At 36.4% G+C, this 22,170-nt stretch overlaps 2 long non-coding RNA genes across 2 annotated transcripts; one reads left to right on the top strand and one right to left on the bottom strand.

Moving 5' to 3' along the window:
• Positions 1-5,549: 5,549 nt before the first annotated feature.
• LOC147077157 (uncharacterized) lies at positions 5,550-8,806 on the bottom strand. The gene is made up of 3 exons (XR_015069497.1): positions 8,692-8,806; positions 7,885-8,016; positions 5,550-5,605 (listed from the first exon to the last, which is right to left on the bottom strand). It is a non-coding gene; the product is annotated as an uncharacterized LOC147077157 (long non-coding RNA).
• Positions 8,807-9,494: 688 nt separating this feature from the next.
• Positions 9,495-22,078, top strand: LOC147077156 (uncharacterized). Its single transcript, XR_015069419.1, has 3 exons — positions 9,495-9,706; positions 18,781-18,937; positions 21,077-22,078. It is a non-coding gene; the product is annotated as an uncharacterized LOC147077156 (long non-coding RNA).
• Positions 22,079-22,170: the final 92 nt, after the last annotated feature.

Here is a 22,170-nt window from a genome sequence, read left to right as displayed (position 1 = left end):
AAAATTATATAAGTTAGAATATACGATTGTAAATACCTAACGATGTAAATAACTGTAAATAGATATTGCTACTCCGAAGAAAAAACTCTGGTGTGTGAATTCTCTTAAGGTCTGGCATTTTTATGTGTGGCTAGAGGCATTGTGGGGCTTTGTGTAAATCCCCACAATGTTAATATTAGCAAAAAGTATAAAATTAATAACACAAAACTTAATTCGATAACTCCGCGCAGATTTAAATTTATTGTAGATGTAATAACATAATTCTAATTCCATTATTTTTTTATTTTATGGGGTTTTAGATTTCGCACGGCACTGTGACACTTATGGGTTGATTAATTTTTATATTACTGGGTGTTACGAAATTCATTTTTATTAGTTTTCACTATATCACTGACGGGTGGACATGGTTGGATGAATTATTATTACCACAACAACGCTAAGAGAGTACACTGACTTGTAAGGGTTGAAACAAGCGGGGTCTGTATTGTAACGTTTAGCAGCCACCGGTTAGCGGGCGAGATGTTGTGATGTATTCCTTTCGCGGGCACTACTGCGTGGAAAATATTAGTAACTTACTCTTATGAAGGGTGGGAGGGATGTGAGAAAAAAGTTAGACGGATGTCACTAGATGCCAGAAAGTTCTTTGTTCTTTAGGTTTTCATAGAATCCCGTTACTCGATCGAGGCGTCCTTGGCTTGGCCAGTGCCTGACTAACAGGTACTCTAATATTATTTTTGCCCGTCCAGGTAGCTCGCTTCTTTTAGAATAGTTTTCGGTAATATTGTTTAATAATAGTATCAGGGGAAATGTTTCCTGTGAGGTGTGCGCGTGCACACCTACCAAAATGTGTCCGCACACATGTTTTAAACCTCCGCACAGTCCTTATTGTAAAAGAAAATTTCCTTTGCCAGATTTTAGTTTTGCTCGAATGCACGAGACCATCAACAATGCATCTATGCTTTCTGTATAAGATATCCATGATCATGTATCTAAATACACAGATATTCCCGAAAACTACAATAGAAATGCGATAAAATTCGGAGAAAGAATTTTTTACATAGTTGAAAAATTAATGTGAAAAATATTTGTTGTATCACCTTAAAAGAAACACATTTTGTATAAATGTTTATTATGCATAAAAGTGTTTATATTGAAAAAAACAAACCAACATACAAATAGGTATATAGATTTCATATAAATATAAAAAAAACTTGCCGCAAGTAGCGGGTGACACCAGCCCTAGTTATGCCACTGCTCAGATGCATTGATGATCCGCGCACACATTTAAAAAAATAGTGGGAACGTTGATCAGGGGTAGTCCATTTGCGGGGCATGTAGTGATTTTAAGGGATGGTAGTTGTTATTTTTATTAGATTTTTGATGCGGAATTGGAGACATTCTTTTGGATGGGTCTTTATTTAGTATTTATATGTGAAATTAATTAAAAATATGTTAGTATTAAGAATAAAAATGTACGTAGCTCGTAAGATTTTATAATATCTCTATAGTGTGTGTGAAAGAGACGAGATATTGATTGTGCTGTGCGAGAGATCGTGATGGCAAATAATATTTATAATCTGTAAGTACTCAGTGTTAGATTTAAGTTTTCGTATATGATGTTATAGCCCCGTAATTTGTAGTTATTTTTACATTATTTTTATCCAGTGTTAGTAAGGATTACAATGAATGTCTGTCAATGCGTTTGATAAAGATCTGATTTATCGCTTATTGTTTCAAACTTACTTCTAACGGATATTGTCGTCTGAGAATGCGATGCGTAATATCAATGTTTGTTTTGTAATAATAATTATATTTAATCAAAATAACTTTACAATTCAGTTTACATTCATCCTTAGAAAAAAATGCATCGACAGCATTTACTGTATTAAACCATGCTGTAACAAATTATTGTCTAAAATATAATATGCCATTTAAATATTATATTAATTTATAAGCTTCTAATAAAATCAGTTTAAATATAAAAGGTGTTTATATATTATGTAAATGATCCTGCCGTGCAATGACACTACATTTATAATAATAATCTTCACATTATCTTAATATTATACTCACTTACCTACCTTCTTACGTAAAGACACTAATTTGAAAGGGAAGTGATATGAAACAATGGCCTTGCGTATAGTAAAGCATATTATTATTTTAAAATTGCCCAATTCATTTTATATTCCATATCATGCCCGTGATCCATTGGCACGCAAGTCAGATTTACAGTCTTCGGACTATTCAAGGTATTCACAAAAGATGGCATTGTGACTTATGCGAAATACACATATCAACGCGAGGCACCCAATATGCATGCCTACCATAGATATAATTATTCCCACGCACTTATTTTGTGTATGGGGACAATAATTGTTAACGATACTATTTTTTCAGTAGGCAGCATAAATTTCTCGAAGAGTATATTATGACTTATTCCGGTAGGGTCGACAAATACGTCACAATTAGGTATGTCATATGACATCATTTTTCGAGTGCCTTCAACGTTCCGAGTTACAGCATAGCAGACCTGCTTGTTGGATTTCAAATGTGTTTTTTACCTACTCTCAGAGTTGCCAGTATTTGTCTGTCATTAACTACGTAAATTCGATAATACAATCATAATACACATTTATTCTGACAATGAGAGACAGATCAATTATTTTATTTTTATTTTTGAAATTCATGTAGAAAACGCATTTTTTTGTTTACACTTTTATATTATTTTATGCAAGTCCACATTTTTTTAATAACACAAACTACCTCTCAGGATTATCGGAAGGCATTACAATGATCGCAACTTTTGACTTTTGACATATCGACTTTTTTATTCTTTATTGGTAAGTAGCAGAATATTGACAAATCTGACGATTTATTGTCCTGAGACTTTTGGCTCGCCAATTGAGCGCCTTCATAATACTCCAGTTTCCTATTATTATTAGATTGGACGCCAAAGATCCTCCCAGCGCGTAACGATTAGGTGGCCATTGGATATAATTCTTCATCTTATTGTGCCATCCCCTAGCAGGGGTCGGCCACCATCAAGGCGATCTTATCTTTGTCGTCTGCTACCCGGAACAGTTCAGAGCATCTGCACTCGTACCAATCACGGCGGTTCTTAAGCCACGAAAAGCGGCGCCGTCCACTGCTACGCTTACCGTTGATCTTTCCTTGAATGACAAGTTAGGAAATGCTGTACTTTTGTCGTCTCAAAATGTGACCGAGGTACTGTAGTTTCCTGGTTTTGATAATACGTAGAACTTCTCGTTCCTTCCCCATTCGATTGAGAACTTCAAAATATTTTGCCACCTGGTTAGTCCAAGGAATTTTGAGGATGCATCTATACAGCCACATCTCGAAAGCTTGAAGTCTCCGTGACATCTTTGGTTTAGCGTCTATACTTCCATACTACCTATAGAAAAGAATTGAGAGAACATAACAACGTACCATACTCAGTCCCAGACCTAGGTTAAGGTCTCGATTGCTAAGAAAGCGTCTCATTTTGAGAAAGGCGCTCCTTGCGATCTCAATTCTAGTTTTATTTCCATAGACTGATCCCATTTTACATTGATCCATGTAAGTACATACCTAAATATCTATAATGGGCCACACGTTCGATTGGTTCGTTGTTAATGAGAAAAATTGTGTTGGTGTCTGGTGTCGCTATTTTTGATACTAGTAATAGTTTTGTTTCACGACCGATTCACCTTGTAAGGCTTCCTTGAAAATACCTTCTGAGTACGTCATGTTAAATAGCAGTGGTGACAATATACACCCCTGTCTTACACCGCGACGAATTTTTACCTCTCCACTGATTTCGTTGTTGATCTTAATATTCGCTGTTTCATACCAATATAAGTTAGCTATCAGTTGAATGTCTCTTGCATCGATGCCTTTTTCCTGTAAGAGTTTGAGAAGTTTAGGATGCCTAACAGTATCGAATGCTTTCTGGTGAATATACTTCTGTGTGCGAAAGGAAGAGGGCGATGGGTCAAAAATCGATACTTTTCAGGAGAGGCAAAACAAAATTTGCGTTTTTGAGAATAATCTGAAAATTGTAATTAAACCGAAAATAATCAATTTTTTTGTTTGCACTCGTCTATTACAATTGATATACTATCGCATAAATATAACGATACAACAGTTCAATAGGGGAACAACTCAAAATTTAAAGGTTTTGAGTTAAGAATGTCATTCGATGTAGAAAAGTCTTCTCTTTATAATTCATCAAAAAAATTGTCAAAATTGTCTTCAATGTGTCATAAAATCGAATAACCCTTACTGAGAATAATTAGTAATTCCGTTATATAATCAAATTTGTTGGTTAATTCCTTAATAAAATGTACAATTTCATTGTGTATTGATGAATTCCACTAAATTAAATATAAAAAAACACACACTTTTAACGAAATCAAGGCTTTAAAATTAAAATGAGAATTTCTGCAAAAAATTCAAACGCCATTATCTTGAAACAGGGCTTTATGAGTTGTTCCCCTATTGAACCTGGGGTATCGAATGAGATTTTCAACAGTTATGGGTTTTACTATATTTTTTTGACATATCCCTTTCTTCCTTTCGTATTTTTTAACGAAGAAAATAAATTGACAACTTACCTCTTTTAACATGTAGGTACAAAAGGTGTGATTTTATTATTGTTTTATCATTTAGTTACAATTAAAATTAGTTTTTTTTCTCCAGACGGAGCATATGGATTATTATAATGTCAATCGTGTAATCTGGCATTTATTATTGCACTACAGCAGGTGTAAAATATGTAATAGTTTAGTACTTTCATAGGATATAGGTAGGTAGCTGGATGAAGATTATTTTGAAGAAAATATAGTGTTATTTAATAGATTTATATTTGAAACAATATGTAAGTACAAATTTGATAGATAGTTAGAAATAAAACCAAATGACATCATTTTATTTTAACACAATATGTATAAGTATATGAAATAATAGTAACATATTTGACAGCAGTTAGAAATAATACTTAAGTACATATATAAAAACACTAATCGTCAAGTCTTTCATGCAGGGCTCGAAATGGACCGGAACGCACCGGAGCGCCGTTCCGGTTCGTAAAATCCCCAAAATTATTGCTCTGTCTCGTGGACATATTAATTTGACCGTCTGAGCTAGATTTGCCATATAATGTAAAAATCTAACAGACTTATTTTTATAAAATACACATGCAATTAGATAACTATGTTAATATTTTCGTAAAATATCAAGCGCTCCGGTTCTGAAAATATTCCATTTCGAGCGCTGCTTTCATGACAATTATCCGGGTCTATAATACGCTACATTGGCACTATCTGGGATTGACAAGTAAAACTCAAGACAGTCTTTATCGATTAAATGTGAAATACTGAGATCTTTTTTCTTCTCCTTATTAAATTGCACTGGACCATTGTAACATTTATGAGGTTCAAGGATAATATTTGCCTTACCTCGGCGACTAAAAGATATAGACTGGAATTGTTGCAAATCATCCAGGCTATTTTTAAAAAGGATGTAATTAGCCTCGGCACTTTTTTTCAAATTTAAACCACTTCACCTGCTGCTAATGCTAATGGACCCTTCAAGAGACTGGAAAAATCTAAAAACATATCGTTGTACACTACTTTAGCAAAAATTTTATAATCTTTTTTTTTGCAATTTCTAACTAGATTGTACCAGTCTCTCGGTATATGAATAATTGGTTGAGGATATTTTTTTTCTTGCGCTCGATTAAGGCGTGAACAGAGTCACACTCCATGTGACGTGTGTGGCCAGAAACTAAAAATTTTGGAATTGTAATTAAATCTGGCCTCTTCTGTATCACACAGAGGAACATGGCTGCCACATGACTGTTTTTATTTTGCCCCGCGCACGTGTCAGAATACAGAGTAATTTCTGTAACCTAACGTGACAGCGAAATTATAAAGTCATATAGACACGAGGCTACTTGGTTAGTCCCTCTACCACCCTCCCCCTCGTGACACATGTAACAGACAGTGTTTTTGCTGTCACAATCAAAAATAGTTAAATTGAAGGTCCAGAGAAGGCGTTTGTAAAATACAATAGTAGTGCTCAAATGCGGTGTCGGCAAACACTGTTGAAGATGGAAACAATATGTGAAGCGCCTAGTTTCAAAAGCCCCTAAAACGATTTTAGTTAGTTCTGAGAAAAATGAGAAAAACTATTTTTGGTAGTTTTGAAAAAAATGAGATAAAATCATATCTATTAAATCTGTGAACATTATTTATTTATTTTTTAATTCGTTACATTGGCTTTCCATTTTAGGGGTATTTGAAAAGAACACTCAACCATTTTAGCACGTTTTGAAATTTACCCTAATTTTTGATCACACGTATTGACGGTTTTTGACGTTTTTTAAAGTTCAATCTTTGGCCATCATATAGGTAAAAAAATATCCATTTAAATACATATCTAACTCAAAGGGCTACGCGTTTTTGAAACTAGGCGCTTCATGTCTTCTTTGCCGCATTTGAGGTCATGTTGTCACTTTTTTTCTGTGAGTACGCAGCGTCAGCTGCATCTTTATGACCATTCGCCTCAGCTTGAAGCTTATCGGCTTCAGCAACCCCATTCAGCCAGACGAAGTGCTACCTTGATTTTCATATTGAAGGTATCGCAAGTGTTGCACGTATCAAGTGCAGGTTTTTTTTTTTATTTTTAACCCCAAGCTTTTAAATATTTTAGTAAATGTGCATATTGAAACTGGGTCACCTACTTTACGTTTGTAGATATCATACATTGTAGATATAGTGAGCCCTGATGGTAGAAATGTCTGTATCTCTACGGGAATAATGCGACTCATATACTGGGTATGCATTGACATGGTCTTTGACCACCATCGTTTTTGCATCATTTATTTTGTTTGGTGGTGTAACATTTCCACGCATATCCTTGGTCGTTATGCCTGATATTGATGAATTTTGTTTTTTCATAAAAGTTTCAATAAATTTAGCAGATTCGCTATTTTGGGACCTTGCCATCATCTCTTATCAGGAGAGATTTTTTTGAAATATCGGTTATAAGAGAAGCTGTATAATATGATACCCTTTTATTATAATCTCCTAAATTCCAGTAATCTTTATGGATGTTTATTTGGTCTTGTAATGAATAAGATTCCTTGCATTTTTTTCGGCACATATTCATGGGGGTTACTATTTTTGCAGCTTTAACTCTTCCATCACTGGAAATGTATTCAATGCCTTTATTTTTTTTATTTTGATTTTCTTTTTTAGGATTGACGCCGACTTTTCTTTTCCTCTTATCTGCTTGAGGAAGAGTTTCTACTTCCACTGTAGTCAAAGATAAGGTCCCGGTTGTATTTATCGGAATATTTGTGTCATCATTACTGTCAGTCGATTCACTTGGCACGTAATCTCTGTCACGAGTGCTACAAGAGACTTCTGAACTTTCATCCAGTAGAAGTGCTTGTCCATTGGTCGATGTACTCGCAGCTTGAATGTCTACAATCAAAAAAAGGTTTAGTTTGTATAAATACACTAGGAAATCTTTTGTCAAACAATAGCTAATACAACGCCTCGCATCTTAAAGAACTGAATAAACGTGTAGATACATTTATCAAAAATTAATACCCTGGTTGTTTAATATGTATCACAAATTACCTTCATCATCATCTTCTGAACTGCAATCATGTACAAGGGCTCGTGTAGTAGTCAAGATATTCGCAGCTTGAATAATTGCAATCATAAAAAGGTTTTGTTATAATTAACACACCAAGAAATCATTTACCTATCAATTGATAGTTACTACAAATTCTCGCAATTTAAACTATTGAATAATCCTCAAGTAGTCTTGATATTTCTCTAAAATATCATAGTTGTTGAATACCATTAAATTTACCTTCATTATTATCTTCTGAATCAAAAGATGGCATCATGGCTTCCATTTCTTGGGCTACTTTCCACTGTTCTTCAGTAATACTACTGGTCCGAGAAGCATTCACAATATCATAATTAGTCGCCGATTTAGTACCTGCAATAACACATACATAATCAATAGGTAGTAAACAAAATATATAAAGCAATCTTCCCCGAAATACTGTCATTTCAAAAATCAATTCATTTCACCCATTGCATGTTGTTTACTACTAATGGAATACAATAATGTAATTTAAAACGATATAATAATGCTAATATACTTGAAATTAGTTAATACAAATCGTCGCAATTGAATAATCCTCGTGTAGTATTAATATTTCTCTAAAATAGCGTACCTAGTTGTTGAATACCATTAAATTTACCTTCGTTATTATCTTCTGAATCAAAAAATGGCATCATGGCTTCCATTTCTTGGGCTACTTTCGACTGTTCTTCAGTAAGACTACTAGTCCGAGAAGCATTCATTACATCATAATTAGTAACCAATTCAGTACTTGCAATAACACAAACGTAATCAATAGTAAACAAAGATAAATACAAATCAATCTTCCCTGTAATAATATCACTTCAAAAATCAATTTATTATGACTGTTACATATCGTTTCGCACTAATGGAAGATGATAATGTGATTTTAAGCTATAAAATAATGCTAATGATATGTGTAGCACTCTTGAATAAAGTGAAATATTCGTTGAAATTGTTGGTTTAAAGAATTATCATCACTTTAATGATTGTAATGGTAATATTGAAGTTATGGCATTTACTTACTTGTATTATTTTGAGACATTTCCTTCGCACGCCTCATGATTAATTCGATTCTATCACGAGACATAGTGATAAGATAGAACTGTAGATAGAACAATGAACGAAAACTTTAACGTTTGACAGCGTAAAGCGAGAACAGCAAACACTGACGACTCGATGACGTTTAACTCGAACTGGTGTGAACATAGCTATCGTCGAAAGGAATGCGGCGTTAACGCGACTCAACGCTGTGTTCCTTTCGGCGTGTGACAAAAACTGAAATTCTCTGAGTTGATTCAATTCAACGCATTTATTCTTTCGAAATATTACGAAAAATAAATTATCGCGTATTGATAATATACAAAATTTTCTTAGATAGCGGCGTTGATTCGACTGGTACCTTTCTTGCTTTACGCATATATGCATTATGGTTAGTTTTGCATACTTAACTCATTTTAGGAAATTTCAGACTCATCGCCCTTTTCCTTTCGCACACAGAATAAAATTAGCATGCTATTTAAATGTGATAATTAAAAAGTAATTATCTAGTCAGCAGTCAATGTGTAAGGCAGTGAATTTTGCAGCCGGGTTTCATGAAAATTGCATCACACCCTCTCTACCTAATTACTATTCTACCCAATACAAAACACCGTAGGTATATATAATTGTTTTTAATTATCAATTCCAGAGTAATATTAAAGTTGTATTATATTATTACAAATCAATGTTTTTGAGATTCCTACCATAATACAAAGTTCATTACATTATGGTCTAACAAAAAAATAATAGCAACACGGAATATCATTATCTGAAATCTAGCAACACTTAACAGAAAGTTGTCTAGTGTCACTGGGAGTGCTCCACATTTATTATTAACCATTTTTAATACCTACATAAACATGGAAGTCAAACGTGAGCATGATGGAGACCAATCTGTTACTGAAGACAAGTTTGATGTAACAACTAGCCATCAAAACAGCCCTGACACGCGCACTTATGTAAAGCAAAGAACCCCGACGATTCCAGTTGCCATTTTGAGGTTAGTTTTTTTTATTATGAGTTTTCCTGCATATTTTATAATTGTTTTAGCGGAATAACAATGGTAAGTTAGGTAATATAATATATGCATGTCGTCGTCGTACAAGTAAAATTGTCCAACTGCATTTTTTGTGAAAATGCACTAAATGACTATCTGCATTGCCGATTCAAGTAGAAAGCCGATACATTCACAACGACTGGTCCTACTTTTTCCGCCCTTCCCGTTGTTGTCTATGTATGAACTATCACTGCCTGTCATTGTTCAATAGAGTGCTCATACTGACGCGTCTGTCGTGTTCACGCAGGGAATGGTTTGATTTGAATAGATAAGTTACATGATAAAAAATACACTAGCATTAACACATCTTCTACAAATGTAATGCATAGATCAATGCTACATATTTTTTGGAAATCGATATTACCACCGGTTTTTGTGTGAAGGACTAGTCTGACTTTGACAGCTGATGAATAACAGGAATGTATATTATTTATAAATATTACTGATAAGTAGTTCATTTATTTGATTTGAGTTTCTTTTATAATTCAATTTGAAACGAGAAAGGGTGAATCAATATGTCAAGCAATCTGGGAACTGATTTTGACAGCTGAAAAGTAGACCACTAGTTGCTTGTGCAAAAAGTTATGCTCAGGCTTTATTAATCTAAAGATGGCGGTGCTATCTGACATCTTACTAACGTTGCGGTTGTCTGGAAAAAATGCCCAGCTGATTTACAGCCTGGAAATGTACTACTTACACGAGTTTGTTAAAATGACTATCTGCTTTAAGACACATTTTTTTAACTAGAAAAATTGACTATTGGACTTGGCCATTTTGACAAGGTTTTTATTAGTTCGTACTCTTGTTTGTCGAGTACAAATCTTGCAATCGATTTTTAACCAACTTCCTGACTAGCTAAACATTTGAAACTTTTTGAATATATCAGAACACGATTCCAATGCATTCTTTTAATACTTTCAGCCATCTTTAAGCAGAATTCAATTCATTTTCAGTTAATTCTGTTTTGTATGGAAAGCTATTTCAGAAAAATCCGTAAAAAGTAAGACTATTATTGATTGCTAAGAAGGTGGTGCTAGCAAATAAATTATTAATATATACGTAATATATACGCAAAATGAAATGTCAAAATGACATTTCAGTATTCTATATTATTTGTTTGTTTTTCGTTTACTTCATATCGAGTAGGTACAAGTTTGAGCATAATAATTCAACAGTAAATTTAAAAACGTTATAGGTACTGTCACGACCTCGGACTTCGGGTCTTATACCTAGAGTACCTTTTAGGGGTGTAAAGTGGCCTGAACACGCCCTTGGCCTCGTAGTCAAATAAACTGCACCGAGCCACACCCTTGACCACCCAGAGGGACGTTTCTTTCCAGAAATAAGTCCCACGGCCCGTGTCTTTGAGGCTGAGGACACGGTTCGTGGAAGACCAGGCCTGAATAAATAAGAAAGTATGCGAGACGACGAATGAAATTGGGCTTCACCCCTTAAACAGTATAAAAAGTGACCAACTGTCGCTAACAATAATGTATGAAACATGTCAGTAGAATGTGTAGACAAAACGCCAATAAATTGCAATACCATGTATAAAGAATGAATGGGAAAAATAACTTGTATTGTAATTGAGAGAGAGGAATGTTAGATAGTGCAAGGAGAAGAAAAAGAGTTGTTAGAAAATAATATGTTGAATGGCAACAATGCCATAATTTGACCGTTGGAGATATTGCAACGTCGCCTTGAAAAAAACCGTTGAAAGCGATTTTCAAGATGGCGTCAGTGTCGGAAAACAGTCAAGCAATGAACTCACGAAATTTTGTCCTCCGTAAAACAAATTATAAAACAATGTAATAATTATATAACATCCACGTAAATATACCCTGCCGTTATAAAACCAATTCCGGTGCGTTATTTTGCCCAGCCCAAATCCTAAAAAAACCATACTAAAGATAAAAAAGTGACAGTTTACCAGTTACTAACAAAAACTTGTGATACCAGGGTTCGAATTGAACTTTGTCTGAGCTAGACCGGAACCCTGGATTTATCATGTGGCGCCCAACATATGCGGCTTGTGAATTGTACGGATTTGCCGATCCCGCAACCATGAGGACCGAAAAAAATTAAAATAAAAATAATTTTTTTTGTTGTTTTTTAAAAAAAAAAAAAAAACTAAACGAGTGCACATGTCAATGCGGACACGTTCGCAAACGAAGGCCGAAACCAACAAGGAGACATCTGAAGACTCTTTAAACATGGCCGACCCGATTATCGACACGGAAGTGGCCTCCACGGACAACGCGTTCGCGACTAATTTCGAAACAATGCGACCATTTGTTAATGACAGTCCGCGCACCGAAGTGACCACACCTAGTATACCATGTGTACTTCCGATGGTAGTGCCCCGACCAGAACTACCATATAAACCGTGGGCACATAAGCCAGAACTACAAGTGACGTTTGGGGGTAACCCCAAACATAGGGTGGCTACGTTTCTGGCCGGATGCGAAGAGTTCTTCCGGTTGGATAGAACCCCAGAGGATAACTGGACAGGACGTGCCTTGGGGCAGCTGAAAGGCGAAGCCAAGTCCTGGGCCAGAACAGTGTCTCCAGACGATGGGTGGGAGACCTTTACCAACCGACTCCGCCGTCACTTTGAGTCACCTGCCAGGACCAGAGAACAACAAGACGAACTGAAAACCACAGCACAGCGTCCTGAAGAAGACCCTTATGCCTTCCTTTTAAACAAGCGAGACCTCGCCAAGGCGTTAATGCCTACTGCAAGTAGTAAAGACCTCGCCGACATATTTTACGAACTTTTTACAGAAAGAGTACAATTGTGGGTGGGAGCGTGCAAGTGGCAGACACTCGAAGAACTACTAGAAGTCGTTCGTGACCTACGGATGATAAAAACAAACCCGACCATCGCCGTACCAACACCCACTCAAAGAAGCACGCCACAAACATGCAGTTGTCAGTGGCGAGGCGAGCAGACAAAACGAATGGAACAAACCGGGGACACGCGAAACCACGGTCCGCCGAGGTATCGCATACACGCCTCGCACCACTCGCTACAAAAACGGAGAACGAAGTGACCACTAATTATGAAGCACCGCCGGCTCAGACGAGTTACGAGTATAGAGGCCAATACCCTCGACGGGGTTCATTTGGAACTAGGGGCCGTGGAAGTTACTCAAATGCTAACGGAGCTCGGAAGTGTTACTATTGCCCTGAGTATCATGAACATTCCGAGTGCGAGGTACTGAAACGAAGGATCCAGCGAACACAGGAGACACCGAGGGAATGAAGATTAGATGCAGAACCCGACCACCGTCTGAGGCTCGCAGATGGCAGTCGACGTGCTGCATACGGCACTGGCAAAGGTACCGTCGCGCAGGACTCTCTTCAAGTGCTTGTGCAAAAGCCTGTGTTCAAAAGTGGAAAGAAGTGTAACGTTAGTCAGGACATCCTTCCGATAGCTGAAAAAGTTATGAAACAGGACCCTCTCCTAGGGGCTGTAAATGTAGCGTCTATATTAAAAAAATATATTCGTGACGCACCGCCTGGTGATGTTTTCCGACCGATTCTGAATAAAACTTTAGCCATTTTCAAGCTAAACAATATAAATATTGCCGCACGCCGGTATAGAAAAGTTGTAAAACAACCGCAGGGCGAGCCAATCGAAGCTGTAAATATAATTAGTAGTAATAAAATAATAAATACTGTGTCTAAAAAGGCGATGAATGTTTGTGAGATTAAAAATACGAAAATCCATCGACAAGCAGTAAAAACAGCAGAGACACCAGTAAAAACCGTAAGTAGATTTAACGCTGACACTGGCAAAACTGTTATTGATAAATTCTGTATTACACCGGCTCAATTAAATAATTCGGAACAAACCAGAAAAAATATTTATAATGATATGTCGGATGTCGGAAGGAAATATAACGAGATCATTTCAAATAAACACCGCGTACGAGCATCTCATCGTACGGGGCGGGGAGGCAACGGCAGCGTTAACGCAAGAGTGTGGGGAGAATTATCTCCACGGCGCGCGGGAACGAAACCAGCTGATAATATGTCAAATCAAAAAAAAATGCCCTTACTACGTATGACAGCTGATTTACTCTACACTACAAATACGCCGGAATTACCGGGAAGTATTATTGCTAAGAACGAAATAAACGGGAACGTTATTAACGAGATAAATGACTTTAATAAAACTCATCTAGCATATAAGGAGAATAAAAATACACATATTAAAAAAAAAAATAAGGTAACGAATAGCGTATGTGCGACTTGTAAGAGTGACTTTTACAGTGTCGAAATAAATAAAATAGATGCTGTATGTCTAGTATGTAAGCATTTACCTGCGGATTTAAATTATATAAAAAAAGTGTTAATAATAAGGAATTACGTGATGAAATATGTAGCGATCCGATGGAGCCCAGGGTACCGCCTCCTCTAAGCCCTAACCCCCGAGACGACGTCCTAGAACAACTCGGGTCAAAGACGCCTGATGTAGACATGAGAATTGATCACTCTCCGAATACGTCATCGCAACACGACCGACCTGAAAGCGACCCGTCACGAGTGGAACAGGAGATAACAGGAGGCTCGCCAAGAGCATTGCCGGTCGCTCGTAAGGGAGCGAAGAAAAGAAAGAAACGACAAGGTGCTAAATCAACGACGTCTGTGCCCTGCGAAGCTGATTCGATGATCGACATTGCCAAGGTGACGTCCGTCGACGATCACGCCGCGCAAGCAACGTCTGACGGACTAGTGACGTACGATAAAATTGAAAACGTGTTGGATACTTTCGTTCAGGGGACGCCTTCAACAGAAGTCGAACACCAACCTATCAAAAAGCCACTTAAATGCCCTAGGAGCGGAAAGGAGGGGCGTGCTAGAAGGCCTCTCTCACCCCACTCAGCCGGAAATGATCCGACAGTTAACACACCAACTGCGGAAAATGAAAGGGCGGTTACAAGACATAGGTCTGTCGACCTAAACCCTCAAGAACTTAGACGTAGCGAGAGGTGCCGACTGCCGAAACGTTTTTTCCCTGCGGACCGTTCTACGTGAATCGACGTACCAAAAGGTCACTGAAACACGTACGAAATAACTAACAAAAACGAGTAATAAAAAAAATAAGAAATAAAAAGAAACGAAAGACGCGATACGTATTGTATGTAACCACATAAAATATAAAACCCGGACCCTCGTGTTGTAGGGTATGACGCTGCGCACGAGGAAGATCAGAAACAAACTTATTACTATATCAGCATAATATAATATAAACTTAACTAATTTTACGAAAATAAATGCGGACTCTTGCATAGTGTCGTAAGACGTCACGCGCGGGAACGAAAGGCGATTAAACTTAAAATTATGATAAAATAATATATTATGCTAATACTTAACTTTATGAACATGCATCCGGACCCACATATTACGATCAAAACCACAGGCTGTATATGTGGATGACTTAAAAAAAAAATACGCCCATTTGCGCCGACAACCTCCCAGTATCACGAGCTAGATATTGACAGGGTTGTTCGGCCGTGAAAACAAAGAAAAATAAACAATATTCACCATCTGATACCTATATAAATAATATCAAAGAAACCATACTGAGATCGTCAAGACGATACCTACTTGTTAGTTAAAAAAATATAATATATATATACTTAATTTAGATATAACATGAATAATATTATGCATAAACCACAAGTTAAACACTAGGTAAGCAAGTAATTGTCCCACGATTAGATGTTAAATTAGAGTATTAAGCTAGATTCCTTTTAGTATATATTTAGGTTCGATAGGTAACTATTATAAAATGTATCTTCTAGACTATCAGAGGGTAAGACGTATGGCCACGTGATCAGATGAGAGCCGATGCCGTAGAAAAGGGGAATAAATTAGTTTGCAATTCTCACATCGGTCTAACTGATGCCTGCATATTAAATTTGGACGGATAAGCGAGTCCACTGATCACACGATATGGCTTAATAAAACATATAATCCGACACCCTGATAGCCTACCTGAGAATTAAGTTTCGATTTGAATTTCTCTGTTGTATTTGCTAGATCTTTAGTAGATCCGGAAATATATAAATATGTAAACGAATACATGTATATGTATCGTCACCCGAGCGAACTGGAAGTCCCGTCTAAACCCATGGATTGCGACCAATGCATTGGTAATAACCCTCTCCTTGACTGGGCGGACTAAAAAGGCGCATGCTGGTGTCTACATCGGTCCTTTAGGAGTGATGCTTGATTACAAGCCGAGATGACGTCTGCCTCCCTTTTCGGTTCCTGAGATTCGCGACTCACGTTCTAAATAGGTTGGATGTGGCGAGTCATAGCCCCGATCGTGTCACCCTCTAGAACGAACGCCTAGACCTTAGACACTCTGATTCTGGAGAAGTCTATTGACGAAATAACTTGTAGAATACTGAATAGAAATAATAGAAATCTGATTAAAGTAAACATTCCGAGGCTGGAATATATGAGTAATTATTAAACCAAAAGTAATTAAAATAAATGTAAAACTAAACACTGTATACGATATTCCTATACCCAACGGTTTGTCAAGTGGTGAGAACGGTGGCCTATTTGAGACCAAGGATTATGTTCACGCCAAAATCCAGAGAGGTCGAATTGTCACGACCTCGGACTTCGGGTCTTATACCTAGAGTACCTTTTAGGGGTGTAGAGTGGCCTGAACACGCCCTTGGCCTCGTAGTCAAATAAACTGCACCGAGCCGCACCCTTGACCACCCAGAGGGACGTTTCTTTCCATAAATAAGTCCCACGGCCCGTGTCTTTGAGGTTGAGGACACGGTTCGTGGAAGACCAGGCCTGAATAAATAAGAAAGTATGCGAGACGACGAATGAAATTGGGCTTGACCCCTTAAACAGTATAAAAAGTGACCAACTGTCGCTAACAATAATGTATGAAACATGTCAGTAGAATGTGTAGACAAAACGCCAATAAATTGCAATACCATGTATAAAGAATGAATGGGAAAAATAACTTGTATTGTAATTGAGAGAGAGGAATGTTAGATAGTGCAAGGAGAAGAAAAAGAGTTGTTAGAAAATAATATGTTGAATGGCAACAATGCCATAATTTGACCGTTGGAGATATTGCAACGTCGCCTTGAAAAAAACCGTTGAAAGCGATTTTCAAGATGGCGTCAGTGTCGGAAAACAGTCAAGCAATGAACTCACGAAATTTTGTCCTCCGTAAAACAAATTATAAAACAATGTAATAATTATATAACATCCACGTAAATATACCCTGCCGTTATAAAACTAATTCCGGTGCGTTATTTTGCCCAGCCCAAATCCTAAAAAAACCATACTAAAGATAAAAAAGTGACAGTTTACCAGTTACTAACAAAAAATTGTGATACCAGGGTTCGAATTGAACTTTGTCTGAGCTAGACCGGATGGATGTAATTATTCTTGTAATCTTGACAGTTTGACAGGAAACGTTTGACACATAAATTTTTGTCTTACAATAAAGTCACAAAAGTTTTTTATAAAATGAGTCATAGATGTAGATTAATGGTAGAAATGTGTCAAAACCAAATATAAGGTGTGTTTAAATGTATTTGTTTATTAAATTACTTGATACATAACAATTGTTGTAAAAATGGGATCAATAATTAGAAAGTCAGTAAGTAGAGCATACTATCTTCCTGACAGGTAGGTAGGTTGGAAGCCAAACGAGATTGTAAGAGTTAGTTTTTTAAATACTTTCTCCATTAGCCACCATCATCATCATCAAGGGTGAGACAACCCGGTGTGGGTCTTGGCCTCCTCCAACAGCTCCAGTGTGGCCGCTTTCCAATTCGGTATCCCCAGAATACGGCAGTCACTGGCAGCTACATCCAACCAGCGAATCTTTGGCTTGCCTCTTCTTCTACGCCCTATTAGATTGCTGAACATCACTCTCTTTGCCGGTTCATTGTCTTTCATACGGTGCACATGACCTAGCCATCGCAGTCTCCCAATCTTAATTTATTGAACTGCGCTGCAATCTTCGTACAGGCAGCCCGTAGAGCTCAGCATTATTTATTTTCTCCTCCAATTGGCGTCGTCCCTGATCGGTCCATATATACGGCGGAGAATTTTTCTTTCAAAAATGTTAAAGGCTCGTTCATTTCGCAGAGTTAAAGTCCAGGTTTCCTATTCGTAGGTGAGCACTGGCTTTACAAGTGTCTTGTAAAGAGTGCTTTTAGTCTCCATTAGCCATGGTCCTATAGCTAATGCGTTGATTTACAAAAGATTTCAGGAATGTAACTGGAGACAACTAACCGGGCAAGATAACAATAGGAAACTAAACTCCAAGTGAGAAAATTGTTCGGGTATTGGAACATATTATTATGTTAAAATGTTTTTCAAATTGTGTAAGAGCATACGTGGATGTCAAACTCGCATAGGTACAATTAGACATCTAGCTACGATTCACAATAATTATATTATATTGTTATAATAATTACAAGATAAAAAGAACTTTTTAAATCTTACCACGTTTTTAAATTTTCTGTTTTATCATATAAACTTGACAATAATATTATGTATTAATAAATACTTTTTTTTCGTACTTATTAATGATAGAAATACTAATATTGATTTCCATAGTAACGCACGTATACATTAATAATTTAGTTGGTAGGACCCCTTAGCGACCAATAATAGTGAGTAGTAAATATTAGTTTTAACGATTTTTTTTCCGAAATATACAAAACAGAATTAACTGAAAATGAATTGAATTCTGCTTAAAGATGGCCAAAAGCATTAAAAGAATGCATTGTCGCCGTGATCTGATATATTCTAAAAGTTTCAAATGTCTAGCTAGTCGGGAAGTTAGTTAAAAATCTTGGACAACGAGAAAAAAATTGTACTGAACACACAAGAAAAAAATCTGTACCGGACAAACAAGAATATGAGCTAATAATAACGTGGTAAAAATACGAGGACTCAAACTTGTATTATTATATGATTACCTACATAAATTTAATGTATGGTTTTTCTTTCAGTATCCAGCACCGCGTCTCAATGATATCAATCCAACCCGAGATTGACGTTCAGCTGGTTGACGTTAAATGCGACTTTAATGAAGACGCGAAGCATCCATTCCATGATGAAGATCCTACACCTGGATGTTCGCATTCAGATTACAGATCAGTACAGCAGGTAATTAATTGTATACTTATGTGATATTTTCTTCCTTTGGCTACGTCTCCTATCACAGCTTTGTGACAAAATTACAACAGGTACATCTACTTATTCCTTACATCAGGGGTTCTTAACCTTTTTGTGGTAGCGGGCGCATTTTAGATTTGGGATGATAGTGGCGGGTGCACATTGAATTTCTGTCGCGTAAATTTTAAAGATATTAAAAATATCTTCGCCTCTTGTTTCCTCTTGCATTGGTAGTAATTTTAATAGTTATTATTTTACACTAAAATTACTGAATACCATCCTTATGCATACTGCCAATTAATTGGGCTCTATATTACGACCGTACACCCTGGATAAACATCAGATTTCTTTTTTCAATACTTGAAAGCATCAGAGAGGCCTACCGCGCATGAACGATTTCCTATCGTACGGTCAACAATCGAGAAGTTGTAACCATCGTATTGCAATGCAACCCCGCGCATGGACGATCGAGCGAACGGCCGAATTGAAATTTGTGTTCAGACACAAAATTTTACACCGATTCGAACCGGCCGGGTCCCATTGGCAATGCTTTTAAATGAGAGCCCGCACATGACAAGTCATGGCCGGCCGAGAGTGCACTCATACATGCACGCACAAGTGACGCGGTCGTATGTAGCACACGCATACATCGAACCGCCACATTTGACTTGACAGTTCATCGATGCGTACCTATTGGCTTTGCATGCGCGCACCAGTCCCATTTTTTCAGTTTCTTTCTTCATAAATTAATAATATATACACCCACATTTTAAAACAGTTTGATAATCTATACAAAACCTCTATATATTATATAATATAAGCTCTACAAAATCCATTTTGACGTTTCTTATATTGCGTCCGCCATTTTTCGGTGCGGAAGCATATTTTTAGTGCGCGCGCATTGCCTCCGATCTATATCACGCCATGCGCGCTCAAACATACTGGCCGGTAATAATTTGGATCATGCGCGAGCAAACCAACGATTGTCCGAATGCTACCGGCCGGTTATGTAATCTTACATGCGCGGTAGGCCTAAGCGAGATTTTTTGAGCATAGACAATCATCGAAAAAACCGCTATTATATGGCGAAAACGCTATTATAAGCGTAGACAATAAGTACAAATATAAAAATCATTTACAATGTAAGTATAAAATTCAAACATTTTAAATTAATAAAATTAGCCGTTTTCAAAAATCAGTATAGTGCTAAATAAAAAACCAAAAACGTCCTAAAGATTTAAAAAAAACTGTTACTATTATATAGGGTAATTTATTTTCATATGATAACCCATAAAATATCTGATAGTTTTGAAGTGTTTTTTATCACTGAAACATAAATAATTTTATTCTCTGCATGGAACTGTTTTACGAAATATTAAACTAAAGATTCAATCAACAGATGTCACAAACAGAAAATTTAAAAAAATACTGTACTGTATTGTAAAACAAAGATTGATTATCTATGACAACTAACTGTCAAATACTGATTCAATTCAATTTATTTATTTTTTAACATATTGTGGAAATTACAAATTATAAGTTAAGGACGTCCACGACATGAAACATTAATATAAAGAAGAAAGAAAATAAAAAGTAATAAAAGGGATTAAAATGATAATAGAAAAAGAGAATATAATATAAACAAACAAAAGCAGAGCAATAGAATTATACATCTTTAGAAGTTCAAACAAGTATACAGAGTTTGCTAAGGAAACCCTATTTTAAGAATTTATAAAATAGCGTCCACCTAAACTCAACTTACGCAAGTGGAAAATATCAACACCCGAAGCAATTTGGTTGAAAATAGTTATTGCCTTCCCAATTGGCATTACCAGTGACAGATTGGTTCTGCACCTTGGGAGAATAAACAACTGATGTACCCCCATTTCTAAGATAGTTCCCAGAGACACACAGGTCAACACTGCCCAGTATGGCAGAGTTCTCATTTGTACCTCGTATGAGTCGAAAGAAATACGTAGCTAAAAATAAAGATCTCTTCTAAACTGCAGACTGCAGTATTTAAGCATACCTAAGAGAAAGTCAGTTGGTCAGTTAATGTTATATTAGGGAGCACAATTACATTTTTTATTTGAATATTTAAATGAATATTGCAGACTTATTTTTTTGTAGATTTCTACTCAGCAATGCTCTACAGTACATGACAGTAAACAACTGGGCATCGTTAGTAAAAATACAGTTGACAAGGAACGGGACAACGACTACAACAATCAATATGTCAAACAGGAAGTTCGGAAATTATACTTACCAAAGGTGGTTCGAATTATGTTGAGAAGAGTTACATATTTCCCACGTAACTTTATTTGCAATAATTGTTATGGAGTGTTTGAATCTGTTAATCATCTAAATAATCACTACATTTCGTGCTTAAAGTCACAGACTCTTCCGTCAAATAAGACGCACACTGGTGAAGAACTTTATGAATGCAATGGTCGCCCAAATAAAAATTTGCAAATTGGTGTAGACAAGATTGATGAAAAAACACATCAATGCGATGTGTGTTTTGAAAAATTCACTAAAAGGGGTCATCTCAAAATACACAAAATGACACATGAAAAGCCATATCAATGCGACGTGTGTTTACAAAAATACACACGAATTGATATTCTCAAGAGACATAAAATGACGCATACTGGTGAAAACTCACATCAAAGCGACGTGTGTTTTGAAAATTTCACAGAAATTGGTCATCTCAATACACACAAAATGACACATAATAGTGAAAGGCTATATCAATGCGATGTGTGTTTTAAACAATTTCCGCGATCTCATTATCTCGAAGAACATAAAATGACACATGACGGTGTAAAACCACATCAATGCGATGTGTGTTTACAAAAATACACACGAATTGATATTCTCAGGAGACATAAAATGACGCATAAGGGTGAAAACTCACACCAATGCGACGTGTGTTTTGAAAATTTCACAGATATTGGTCATCTCAATGTACATAAAATGACACATACCAGTGAAAGGCTATATCAATGTGATGTGTGTTTAAAAAAATTCACACGAAGTGATATTCTCAAGAGACATAAAATGACTCATACTGGTGAAAAATCACATCAATGCAACGTGTGTTTTAAAAAATTCCTGCTAATTAATGCACTCAAAAGACATCAATTGACACATGTTAAAAAATCACATCAATGCCACGTGTGTTTTGAAAAATTTACAGAAATTGGTCATCTCAATACACATAA

This window comes from Rhyacophila brunnea, unplaced genomic scaffold (genome assembly GCF_057557595.1).
Source record: "Rhyacophila brunnea isolate RB1 unplaced genomic scaffold, BYU_Rbru_1.0 scaffold_13, whole genome shotgun sequence".
Lineage (NCBI taxonomy): Eukaryota > Metazoa > Arthropoda > Insecta > Trichoptera > Rhyacophilidae > Rhyacophila > Rhyacophila brunnea.
Note: the sequence above shows the minus strand (reverse complement) of the source record. Positions and strands in the feature narration are given on the sequence as shown.